Source organism: Hypanus sabinus, chromosome 28, assembly GCF_030144855.1.
Source record: "Hypanus sabinus isolate sHypSab1 chromosome 28, sHypSab1.hap1, whole genome shotgun sequence".
Taxonomy (NCBI): domain Eukaryota; kingdom Metazoa; phylum Chordata; class Chondrichthyes; order Myliobatiformes; family Dasyatidae; genus Hypanus; species Hypanus sabinus.
In genome coordinates, this window is record NC_082733.1 from 33,781,219 (window position 1) to 33,793,908 (window position 12,690).

At 41.8% G+C, this 12,690-nt stretch overlaps 1 long non-coding RNA gene across 5 annotated transcripts in view; it reads left to right on the plus strand.

Moving 5' to 3' along the window:
• The first annotated feature begins 2,905 nt into the window (after window positions 1-2,905).
• LOC132382571 (uncharacterized) overlaps window positions 2,906-12,690 on the plus strand; it is a 49,190-nt gene continuing 39,405 nt past the window's right edge. For all 5 annotated transcript variants that reach the window (XR_009508395.1, XR_009508393.1, XR_009508392.1 and 2 more), the window contains exons 1-2: window positions 2,906-2,994; window positions 3,091-3,182. This is a non-coding gene — a long non-coding RNA (uncharacterized LOC132382571). The remainder of the gene's footprint in view (window positions 2,995-3,090; window positions 3,183-12,690) is intronic.

Genomic DNA, 12,690 nt, shown 5'->3' on the forward strand with positions numbered 1-12,690 from the left:
AAGATAAAGATAAGCTTTGTTTGTCACATAGAAATATTGAAATATACAGTGAAATGAGTTATTTGCATCAATGACCGGCGCATTCCAAGAATCTGCTGGGGTCAGCACGCAAGAGCAGCACACATCACACACGCATAACATACTACCCCTGTACATCTTTTGGAATGTTTGTGGGAGGAAACCAGAGCACCTGGAGGAAACCCATGCGGTCACGGGGAGAACGTACAAACTCCTTGCAGACAGCAGTGGGAACTGAACCCCAAGCATTATACTAACTGCTATGCTACCGTATATGAGTGTAGAGAAATGACAGTTGGATCAAGGTCTCGATAAAATTTTACTTTCCTCAAAAATCATTGCTTAATTTTGCCATATCAATCAGGATGAAATCCAGAACATTGGAACATACAAAGAAAGACTTCCCTGTGGGATAAAATTAGAGTGCTAACTACCTAAAAGGTCTCTTGAAAAACTTATAGTAAAGTACTTTAAAGGTACCATTAAAAAAGTCTGTATCTAAATATACTACCAGATGATTGAAGTCTTCTTGAGTAAAGTATGGCATTTGTCTAGGTAGTTTTGTTTCATTGCTGGAATCACTAAAAATATAAAAGGTTTGTTCATCTTAATGACACACAAGAGCAGTGGACTTGATACAAACATCAACAGCTACAAAAATCTGTAAACCTTACCACAGGCACATAGGAACATGCTTCTCTGCAAGTTCCCTTCCATCTCAGCCAGCACCATCATGGGCACTAGCCTCAGTGGTGTCCAGGACATCTCCAATGATCATTGCCTCAAAAAGTCAGCATCCATCATTAAGGACCCACATCACCCAGGACTTGTCATTGTTACCATCAGGAAGGAGGTACAGGAGCCTAAAGGCACACACTCAATGAGTCAGGAACAGCTTCTTCCCCTCTGCCATCAGATTTCTGAATGGACATTAAACCCAAGAACACTACTTCACTACGTTCTTTGTTTACACTACTTAACTAATTTAACTTTTAATATGTATATGTATACACTTCTTACAGTAATTTACAGTGTTTTTAATGATGTATTGCAATATACTGGTGCCACATAACAAATTTCCTGACATATGCTGGTGATATTAAACCTGATTCTGATTCTGATTCTGATCTCACCAACCGTCGTGACTTGCAAGTACTTTGCTGCCCCTGTATGAATTCTGGAACACTTGCCAACAACACTGGGTAAGTACATTAACCAGGGTCTGCAGTGGTTCAAGGATGCAGCTCTCTGCCACCTTCTCAAAGGATGAACAATATAAGCTGGCCTTGTCATTGAGACCCATTTAACTTTTACTCAAAGTCTAAATCCTCCAAAATTCCTGACCACAATATTTAAGTTTCTGACCCAGTGATGTTAAAGTCTACTTTATCAGGGCAGTGAGAGGGCAGAAGTAGGCTATGGAACATTGCTGAAGTAAGCTTTCATGGGATTTATCCACTTCCCACAGGAGAGAGGCAAATTATTAGAGGCTGCTAAAGTTATCTGCTACAGTATAGAACACAGAACAGTTCTTTGTAATGTAGATATGCTTCAAAGAAAATACTGAAAAGGTCAAAGGGAAATCTAAATTATATCAAAACAACTGAATCCAATGTTTGGGTGATGATTGAAGTGCTGGACCAGATTGAAGAGGTCTGGGTGTCAGGGCCCAAGATGAGGGATGGACCATTTCAGCTTGCTGCTCTGCACTGAACTGATGGTCTGTGGATGGACTCTTCGTGGGCCTCAGTCCAGAATGCTATTTGCTTGCGTGATTTGTTGTTTTTTTTCTCTCTGCATATTGAGTGCTTGATGGTCTTTTTTTCAATGGGTTCCTTTAGGTTTCTTTGTTTTGTGTCTGCCTGTTAGGAGACAAATCTCAAGGTTGTATAATGTATGCATAATTGATAATAAATGCACTTTGAACTTTGAACTTAAAGTCAAACTAGATAAACAACATAAAGCAAGTGTAGGTGAAATCCACTCCTACAGTATATGAACTAAGAAAGATAAAAAACACATTTCTTTGAACTTTTCACACTCTACAGGATGGTGTTTCAGTCCAAAACATTGACTGTTTATTCCCCTCCATAAAAGCTGTCTGACTTGCAGAGTTCGTCCAGTATTTTGTGTGTGTTGCTCAGGATTTTCTTTAAGCATTTTGTAACTTGTTAAACGACTTGGTTCAGAGTGTAATTGCTACTGAAACTTTGGACACACAGCCTCAGTTTAACAGTTTGCTTGATAAATTCACCACACTTTAACCTGTCTGGGCATTTAGGATTGTACTGCATGCCTGGATCTGTCATTTCAACTATGACCCTTTGGAAAAACCACAACCAGGTGACTGGTCAGGGAATTTAGAAGAGATATGAGGAAACATTTTTTTCAATCCATTCAGGTTTGGTGATCTATATTAAATGCACGGTCACTAAACAAATGTTCAATAGGGCTGAAAGGAGAGGGGGTGCAGGGGATATGGGGGCAAGGGGAGAGGGGGCAGGGGAGGCAAGAGAGGACAAGAGGGGAAATGAGGGAGGGAGAGAGGGGGCAAGGGTGTGAGAAAGAGAGAAAGGGAGAAGTGGGGAGAAGTGTAGAGCAAGGGGGAGAAGGAGCTGGAGAGGGAGGGGGAAGATGTGGATGGGGATGGCGCAGAGAAGGGGGAAGAGAGGAGGAGAGAGCAACAGGGGCATAGGGGAGGGGGGAGTGGGAAGGAGCGGAAAGTGATGAGGAAGAAAGGGAGGGGAAGGGAAAGAAGGAAAGCAAAAGAGAATGAATGGTATGTAAAGGAAGACATGCAACAATAAACTGAAGGAGCAGGTGTTACAACCTAGACATGTGACTGTGACCCTCGACAAGTCATTGAGTAAACAATGTCATGGTTGGTGTGCACGGAAATTCTTTTTCCATGAAGTATAGAAGCTGAGGAACTGGTTTGGTTCCGGGAATGATCAGAAACAGTAGAACATGCAGTGGGTATGTAAACTCGACTTCCCAGCAATTGCTGGTTCACTGACTTCTGTTTTAAAAAGTCATAATAAACACACTGAAACACATACTGATGTCTTTCAGCTAGGATTTGCAGGTGATTCAGGAATGTTGCATCCTGGAATTAGCCATGGAACTTGAGCACGTAGCCGCCGTTCAGACTCTCCTCTCTTGGGGTAAGTTCCTTGTAGCCACATGCTATCTCCGTGAGGTGGCCTGAAAACCAGGACGCAGCTAATGATGGATGCATAATATTGGTCCATGGTTCAGTAGTGAGAAAGTCCTGTGGATAATGTTATACAAGGATTGAGAATATGGATATTGGAATTTGTCTTGGTTTATTATAGATAGAGTGAAAAGTTGTCTTGCATACACTTCATAAAGATCATGTAATGATGCTGAAAAACTAATTTACTCCTTTACTCCAATAATTTACTCCAATAGACTAGATTACTGCATTGCTCTTTTCATTAGCCGTGCACAGCAATCTATTGAAAAACTTCAACTCATTCAGAACACTGCAGCTGGACTTTTAACTAAAACCATGCTGAAGGAACATATCACTCCCACCCTAACTACACTGCACTGGATTCCTGTCTCTGTTAGAATTGATTTTAAATTTCTCCTACTTGCTTTTAAAGCTCTCGATAGTCCAGAACCACATTCATTTTATAACCATGCTTGAAATTTCAGGTCTTCTTTTGCTGCTCTCTTAAAGTTAAACAATCCACTTCAAAAGAAAATTGGCAGGTCAGCTTTTTCATAACTAAGCTCCTAAACTGTGGAAATCAGTACTTAAAACTATAAGGATGCAGACACTTTTAAATACCAGCTCAAAACTGATTTATTTAAATTTTTTTTTAACTAACTTAATTTTGACTTTTATTTTTACATTTACACTTCATCCCATTGCACAGCGTTTTGACCTACATTGTTTTCTATGAAAAGTGATCTATTAATAAGCTATTATTATTATTACATAGCAAATCATTACTCATTAAGGTACACATAACAATGCGGAATAAAGCAGAACAGGTACAAAGAAAGTGCAGTGCAGGTAAACAATATAGTGGAAGATAATAACAAGGTCATTTGTGAGGTCAAGGACCCATCTGCTCGTACTAGGGAATCATTGCACATCTGTTCACTTTGTGTGCCAGAGAATATCTTGGAATAGTTAACAAGATGCTGGAGTCTACAATCAAGGAAGAGAAAGCCGGTCATTCAGTGAAGCTTAATGTCATCAAACCAAGTCAACATAGTTTCAAGAAAAGTAAATCACATTCGAGGAATTTATTAGAGTTCTCAAAGGATGTAGCAAGCCGGGTCAATAAAAGGAAGCCAATAGATGTTACGTGTTTGAACTTTCAGAAGGTATTTGACAAGGTGCAAAAGATAAGGCATCATGGTATTTGGAGAGCTGGGTTAAATGGGCCACTCTTAAGAGCAACTCAGGAAAGAACAAAAATCATTTGGATAGCAAAAAGATTTGTTTTCTTTATTAGTTATAGCAAATCAGACATACTAAAAGACTAACTGGAAGTCAAATGAGAATTTATTCTTTCTCTAATTGGGAAGAAGATAAACTGTGAAGAAGCCACATTAGCCAACCAATAGCAGGTGTGACGAGCTTGGGGTGGGGGGGGGGGCGCTTGGATTCAACGGGTCATGTGATGAACCCACTGGGAATATGTCCAATCAGAGCTGACAACCCAGGCAACAAGGCCTATCCTCAGCATTCCCTGAACAACTCAGGCTGAAATTTGTACACCTATTCCATATATTCGAAAAAAAGGCAAATGTAATCAGCCTACATTGTGTTAACATTGAAGAAACTGACAACTGATAGGGATGGAAAAGTGGAATATGAATTTCTGATGATCTCTACTGACAAGTTCCATCAGTTAGAGCATGGAGATTTCTGAAGTCTTCACATCTGCCTTTTCCTGCGAAGTTTAGTTACAAAGGAAACACAGTTATCCAATCTACATATATGACAAGATAGTCAACTAAAGGCAAATATTAACTGATTTCCTAGCGGAAAGCTGGCAAGTGTTTGATTACACAAAATGCCGCAGGAATTCAGCATCTGCAGATTTTCTTGTGTTTTTGAAGTGTTTGATTAAAATGGTTAGCAAAGACTCCACAATTTTCTTTTAAAGAGTTAATGTACACGTCCAGGCAGATATTTCCTTTAACTATCAAAATTCCTGTACCATCTCCTTGGGACCTAGCTGCAATAGGCCTATATGAAGAACGTGTTACGGCATCTGCCATTGAGAATCTTGGCCAGATCAGGAATGGAGAAATGCAGGAGGTTAAGTCTTTCTGTTGGCTTTCCAGCAACCACTGCTTCATTCTTTATAACAAATACATGATATTTGGGTAAAGACTTGTTAATTGGATGTCTAGGATTAAACCATCAAGTGAGAATTTATTCTTTTTCTGATTGGTATAGGGTGAAATTGCATGGTGAGGCATGGTAACATAGTAGTTAGCACAATGCTTTACAGTACCAGCAACTCAGCTTCAATTCCTGCCGCTGTCGAATGTATGGAGTTTGTACATTTTCCCCGTGACCTTGTGGAATTCTTCTGTGTGCTCTGCTTTCCTCTCACATTCCAAAGACGCACGGGTTGGTAGGTTAATTGATCTGTGATTAGGCTGAGGGTTAAACGGGGTTTGCTGGGCAGTGCAGCTCGAAGGACCAGAAGGGCTTATTCCATGCAGTATCTCAATAAATAAATAAGTCACATTGGCCAATCAGTGATAGGGGTGACAAGGTAGGGGGGGCTGGATTTAACAGGCCATGTAGCGAACCCTCTTGGCATATGCCCAACCCAAGGAGTCAGCAACTCACTGATTAAATTTCGTCCGTTCGTTATGTATGACGTACGTGATCACGGTCTTTCCATGACCATGATTGTACTTGGCAAATTTTTCCAGAGAAGTGGCTTACCAATGCCATCTTGTGGGCTGTATGTTTACAAATGGGGTGAGCCCAGTCATTATCAATACTCTTCAGAGATCGTCTGCCTGGTGTCAGTGGTCGCACAACCAGCACTTATGATAGACACCATCTCTCGTGTGATCATCCACCTCCTGCTCCCATAGCTTCATGTGACCCTAAGCAGGGACTACACCTTGTCCATGGTGACCTGCAGGCTAGCGGAGGGAAGGAGCGCCTTACGCCTTTGGTAGAGATGTATTTCCATCCTTCCTCCTGGGTTAAATATAGACCCCTTAATAGTTAAATAAAGCTGAGATAAAGAATGGCTTGATGAAGGTTAGCGAAGGCACCGAGTGTTCATGTTCCTATTAAAGTTCAAAGTAAATTTTATTGTCAGAGTATGTACATGTCACCGCATACAACCCTGAGAATATTTTTCCTGCCAACATACTCAGTAAATCCATAGAATAGTAACTATAAACAGGATCAATGAAAGAGCAAGTAGAACATAGAAGACAACAAACTGTGCAAATGCAAACATAAATAAATAGCAATAAATAACGAGAACATAACAAGATAAAAAGTCCTTAAAGTGTGATCATTTGTTGTGGGAATGTCTCAATAGATGAGTGTAGTCATTTCCTTTTGTTTAAGAGCCTGATAGTTGAGGCAGTAACTGTTCCTGAACCTGGTGGTGTGAGTCCTGAGGCTCTTGTACCTTCTACCTGATAGCAGTAAAAAGAGAAAAGAGCACGGCCTGGGTGGTGAGGATCTTTGATGATGGACGCTGCTTTCCTATGACATCGTTTCATGTAGATGTGCTCAATAGTTGGGAGGGCTTTACTCGTAATATACTGGGCCGAATCCGTTACCTTTTGTAGGATTTTCTGTTCAAAGACATCGGTGTTCCCATACCAGGCCAAAGACGGGCCGGAATACAGCCAGTCAATACACTTCCCACTGCACAGCTATAGCGGTTTGTCAAAGTTTTTGATGTTATGCTGAATCTCCGCCGAGTCCTGAGGAAGTAGAGATCCTGCCATACTTACATTGCAATTACACTTATTAGATGGTAGATTGCCAGTGAAATTAAATTAAAGGAAAGTAATTGCGAGGGAAGTGCTATTTTAAACCTAAATGTTTGCTGCCAGGCGGTCAGCACAACTATAACACTACATGAGCGCTCTCTTGAGTTAGAGAGTGAACAAGGGATTTGGATACAACCAGTTGACTGGCCTGGATGAGGTGAATGGCTCCTCTTGTGCCGGAGCCTCCACTCGTTCCATTAGTTGTCCAGAGAGGAATTTGGTGTAAATGTGTTAAGTGCTGGCGGACATTGCAAGATGGAAAGCTTCACACACATTTTTACCATATCCCAGAACTTAGTAACCGAAGGAATTCTCAACCATAACATGTTCAGGTGTCTTGCATAAACAATGCTGAACTCTGCCCTTGTGGTTAATAGGTTCATCTAAAGCCACAGCTATGTTATTGCCCTGTAATGCTCTCCATACATATCCGTTGTCCCACTGTGCATCAATTGGAAACTGTAGTCTTAAGTCAATTAACAGAGTTTTACAGTCACTTTAAAGTGGGTTGAAGTTATGCCTTGAACATATGGCTTCATATAGCAAAAACCCCCATCAAGGCACTTCTAGCAATACACTTGCTGGATGCCTGGCAGAAGATTAAAAACAAAGGACTTTTCTTTTCAAAGCCCTTAAGCAGTGGCCCCTGCAGTGTTGTAGTCCTGGCACCAGGAAGCTGCAGAATATGCTCACGCTTATAATTGCACGGCACAGTTCAGGAAAGCAGTGAATGAATCTCACCCATTTTGTAGACATTACATAATCAGGGGGCTATGGTATCATTGGCAGGACTGCTGATATTCTCAACAGTGATTCCTTATGTGTTGCACAGCAGTGCTATTCTTCTGCCTGATAAATTTGGTAAATTTGCCCTATTTCTTTGAAAAGGACGTCTCTTTACCATTTCAAACTAAGTATAAGGGAGCTGATTCAAGTAATGTCAGGGCCAAATTAATTCTCCCCTTGAAAGTAAGCGCTTGGTACTCACATCACACCATCAGCATAAACCAAGCCAGCACTCGTGTCTGAACATTTTCTGATCAGGGAGGTATCTGAGAGAGAAAAGTTTCACATGTTATTGAAAAGCTTCAGAGAAGATTCAGTGCTGATCCTCCTGAGGTTGAAGAGATGAAGAGGTAAAGGTGAGATTGGTCATGAATGAAGAGCTTGGTTGAGATCTGGTTTAGAGTTAAACCTCTGTAGCTTGGAGAGTCTGTGAAGCGAGGGGGATACCAAAAATAATAACAAAATGTACTCAAAATACAGTAAAACTCTGTTAATCAACTTGGCACTTAAGGTGTTGCAGGCTGGCAGATTTTCCAAAAATGTTTTCACTGTTTGTTATTCCATGGGTGGCAAGGTGGAGGTAATTCACCACCAAAGGAGGTGCATGGCAGTTCCCTTCACTAGCCTTGAGCAAGGTTAGCACCTGCTTAGCCTCTGAATCAGGGTCACGTGAAGCTATGGGAGCAGGTGGAGGATGGTTGTATGAGCAGCTGGTGCATTTCACAAGTCCTGGTTATGTGACCACTGATGCCCGGCAGACAATCTCTAAAGAGTGTTTATAATGGCTGGGGTCACCTGTCTTGTAAAGACACCGTCCAGAAGAAGGCAATGGCAAACCCCTTGTGCAGAAAAATTTGCCTAGAACAATCTAGGTCAGGAGATGTCATATTATGTCAAATGATACTGCATCTAATGATGATGATGTTATTCTGATTGTTACACCAACACATATTTAATTCACTTAAAAAACAAGATGTTACCTGGGAGAATTGAACAATAAATTTAAACTGAACTCAACAATTTTCAAGAGAGCACGAGAAATAGGTCACCAACAATTTTAAAGGGAACATTGGAACTAGGTTCCCAGTGCCCTTAAAGGCAGTGGGGGAACTGAGATTGTGGTGTGTTAAAGGGAGTGTGGAGTGAACTAGTGGCCGAATCAAGATTTCTGAGTAATCATGTAGCAGTTTATTGGGGTTTTACTAAATCTCTAAGACAACCAGCTTCTGTGGAGGGAAAGCTGAGTTTATCTTCCAGGTCACCACCCTTTCTTCAAAACAGAGAAAGCAAAGATTAGCTTTAACAGTGAAATGTTTCCTTGTTGCGTTGGTAACCTACGCAGCCCGCAAGAGTCACCATGCTTCCAGCAATAGTTTAGTATGCCCACAAATTATTGAGCCTAACCCATATGTCTAGAGTGTGGGAGGAAACCAGATGACCTAGAGGAAACCCATGTTATCACAGGGAGAACTTACAAACTCCTTACAGATGGTGACAGGAATTGAACCCCAATTGCTTGTGCTGCTAAGCGTTATACTACCTGCCTATTAGTCATCAGATTTGTTAGAGGCAGGGCAAGTTTTGAGAAGGAGGGGAGAAGAGAACAAATGTGATAAGGTACGAGGGCGAAACATGAAATGACAGTAGAGTAGCAGACAAGGAGGAACATGGGGTTTGTAGTGTAAACAAAGGACTGTCTGGTGAAAATGTAAATAAAACCATAAGACCATAAGACGTAAGAGCATAATTAGGCCATTCTGCCCATCAAGTCTGCTCCATCATTCCATCATGACTGATTTATTATCCCATTCTCCTATATTATCCCCATAACCTTTCATGCCCAGACTAATCGAGAACTTATCAACCTCCACTTTAGAGATACCCAGTGATTTGGCTTCCACAGCCATCCATGAATTCCACAGATTCACCACTCACCAGCTAAAGAAATTCCTCCTCATTTTTGGTCTAATGAAATACCCTTCTATTCTATGCCCATGCCCTCTGGTCCTAGACTGCCCCACTATAGGAAGCATCCTCTTCATAAATGCAGAATAATTATCTAAAAACACTAGAGGAAAAGAAAGCGAATAGTGAAAATCTGAAATAAAAATCCTAGAGTAGTTATCTAAAAATGTTGGAGTCATAGTTGAGTGCAGAAAGCTATAGCATAGAAAAATTGGGTCCTGTACCTTGCATTGAACCTTGCAGAAAGATTGCAGGGGGCAGATAGTGGGATCAGCTCAGAGAATGGAAGTGAAAAATGACAGAAAGCCTTTGGTATTCTGGAAGCCCCACCAACGAGAAACTCAAATGGATCAGCCGCATAAGTTATATGGCCACAAGAAAAGGGAAGAGGCTGGGTATCTGGGGATAAGTGATTCACATTCAGATATCCCTGAGAGATTTCCATCATTTGTAAGGCACAAGGCAGGAGCATCACAAACGTTAGAATTTCTGCAGAAGCTGGAAATCCCAAGCAACACACATACAAAATGTTGGAGGAACTCAGCAGCAAGTCAGACAGGTTCTCTGAGGGGAATAAACTATTGACAAATGGAAAGGAAGGGGGAAGAAGACAGATCAAGATGGTGGGAGTAGGGGAAGAGGTACAAATTGGCCGGTGGTAGGTGAGAGCAGGTGAAAGGAACAGATTGGTGGGTGAGTAAGGGTAGCTGAAGTGAGAAGATGGGCTGGTGATTGGTATAAGAGGTAAAAGGTGGAATCTGGTAGATGTGGAGAGTGATCCATGGGAGGAAGGGAAGGAGGAGGGCCACCAGAGGGAGGAGAAGAGAAATGGTAAGAGGGGAGCCAGAATAGAGAAGGGAAACGAGAGAAGGGGAGGAGAGAGAAATGACTGGAAACTAGAGCAGTTGATGTTCATACCATCAGGCAGGATGCTCCTCATTGAATACTCTCCATCTGCCTTGTCAACTGTAGCATCAACAACTCTTCAGAAGCTCAGTGCCATCTGGGACAAAGCAATCATTGACCTGCACCCTATCAACCATCCTGAAGTTTCATTCTCTCCACAATGGCTGCAGTGCTTAGAATCAACAACCAGCACTGCAGTTACACACATACAGACTACTCCCAACAGCACCATCTGCCCAGAATGACAATAGCAGCAAGTGAATTCAGGCAACAGGGAATTCCCACCTCCTCCAGGTTTCCATCCAAATTACATGCCATCCTGACTTGGAAAAAAATCACTGGTCCTTCATCAGTGCTGGATCCAAATCTTGCAGCTTCCTACCGAACAATACTGTGGGTGTATCTTCAACTGGTGGTTCATGATGGTGGCCCAAACAACCATCTTGAAAGCAATTAGGGTGGACAATAAATGTGGCATTTCCTTCGATCCTAAAACGTAATTAACAAAAAAGAAGTTGCTCTCCAAAAATGCAATACGAAGATATTCAAATAATTCTCTGCAGTTTTCTTAAATTATGGAGCCTGGTTTCAATAAGTGTTCCTATCAAACTAACTTGAAGAAATGTTACTCATACATTATTAACCTGACAGCTCAGCATGAGGAAGCTAATGGATGAGATCGCATCAACTCAATAGATCCATTAAGGTTTTAAAACACATGGGGCACAGGTGTGGGGAAATGTTTGAGTGTTTTAAGGTGTTCAGCCCACCCATCCTTTCAGGATGGGTGGTCACCACAAGCATCACTCCGCTGCTCTGAGGGAGGTCTCTAACCATTTTACAAGTTTATTATCTAAAATAAACATGGACAGATAAATACTAAAGCAATGGTCAATGGTAACACTGTGATGATGCAGATCATATGAACGTTGCCTGGCATGATGTGTGGCCTGAAGGTAAAGACATATTGATCTTACCACAAAGGATTTCATACTCCCTGGCAAGATGATGGCATCGCTTCTGGAGAGCAGTTAATCTTGTTAGATGATCCCTTGAGGTTGAGGGTGACTTACTTCCATGGCAGTTCTGTGGTTTCTGAGGTGACTGGTGATGTCAATATGTGACATGCAGACTCTGCCACAGGTGGGGTCGGTGGTGCTTGACAGGGCGTGATGGTGAGTGGGTTATCCAGAAACTTCTGTGCTCCTTCAACTCCTCCATTTGCTCCTGCCGAAGAAATTCAAGGTTCTCTCAATGTCTTCCTGGATATTCCATCCCAGGGGTTCTGTTGAAATATGTTCTTTCTTTGAGAATTACAATTTCTTGTTGCCGCAAGTACAGTATTCTATCTGGTTTAATCACTGTGTGGCATGGGGGGGATTAGAAAAAAAACTGCTGTAGGTTGTAAACTGAGACAGCTCCATCATGGGCACTAGCCTTCCCACCTTCGAGGACATCCTCAAAAGAAATGCCTCGAAAAGGTGGCATTTATCTTTAAGGACCCTCATTATCAGGACATACCCACTACTCATTTCTACCATCAGAGAGGCTGAAGACTCCCAGAAGGTTAATTTACAGGTTGAGTTTGTGGTAAAGAAGGCAAATGCAATGTTAACATTTACTTAAAGGGGAACAGAATAGAATATAAAAGCAAAGAGATAATGCTGAGCCTTCATAAGAGACTAGTCAGGCCACACTTGGAGTATTGTCAACAGTTTTGGGCACCATATCTCAGAAAGGATGAGTTGTCATCGGAGAGAATCTGGAGCAGGTTCATGAGGATAATTCCAGGAATGAAGGGGTTAACGTTGATGCACCATCAATAACTCACACTGAGACGTAAGGCGAGATATCAGCTTTTATTGACTGGAAGAAGGAACCAGGAGTGAGTGTCTATCATACTTTGTCCTGGAGACTGAGGCCGAGCATCAGGCCTCAGATCGCCTTTATACAGGGGCCTGTGGGAGGAGCCACAGGAGCAGTCAGCAG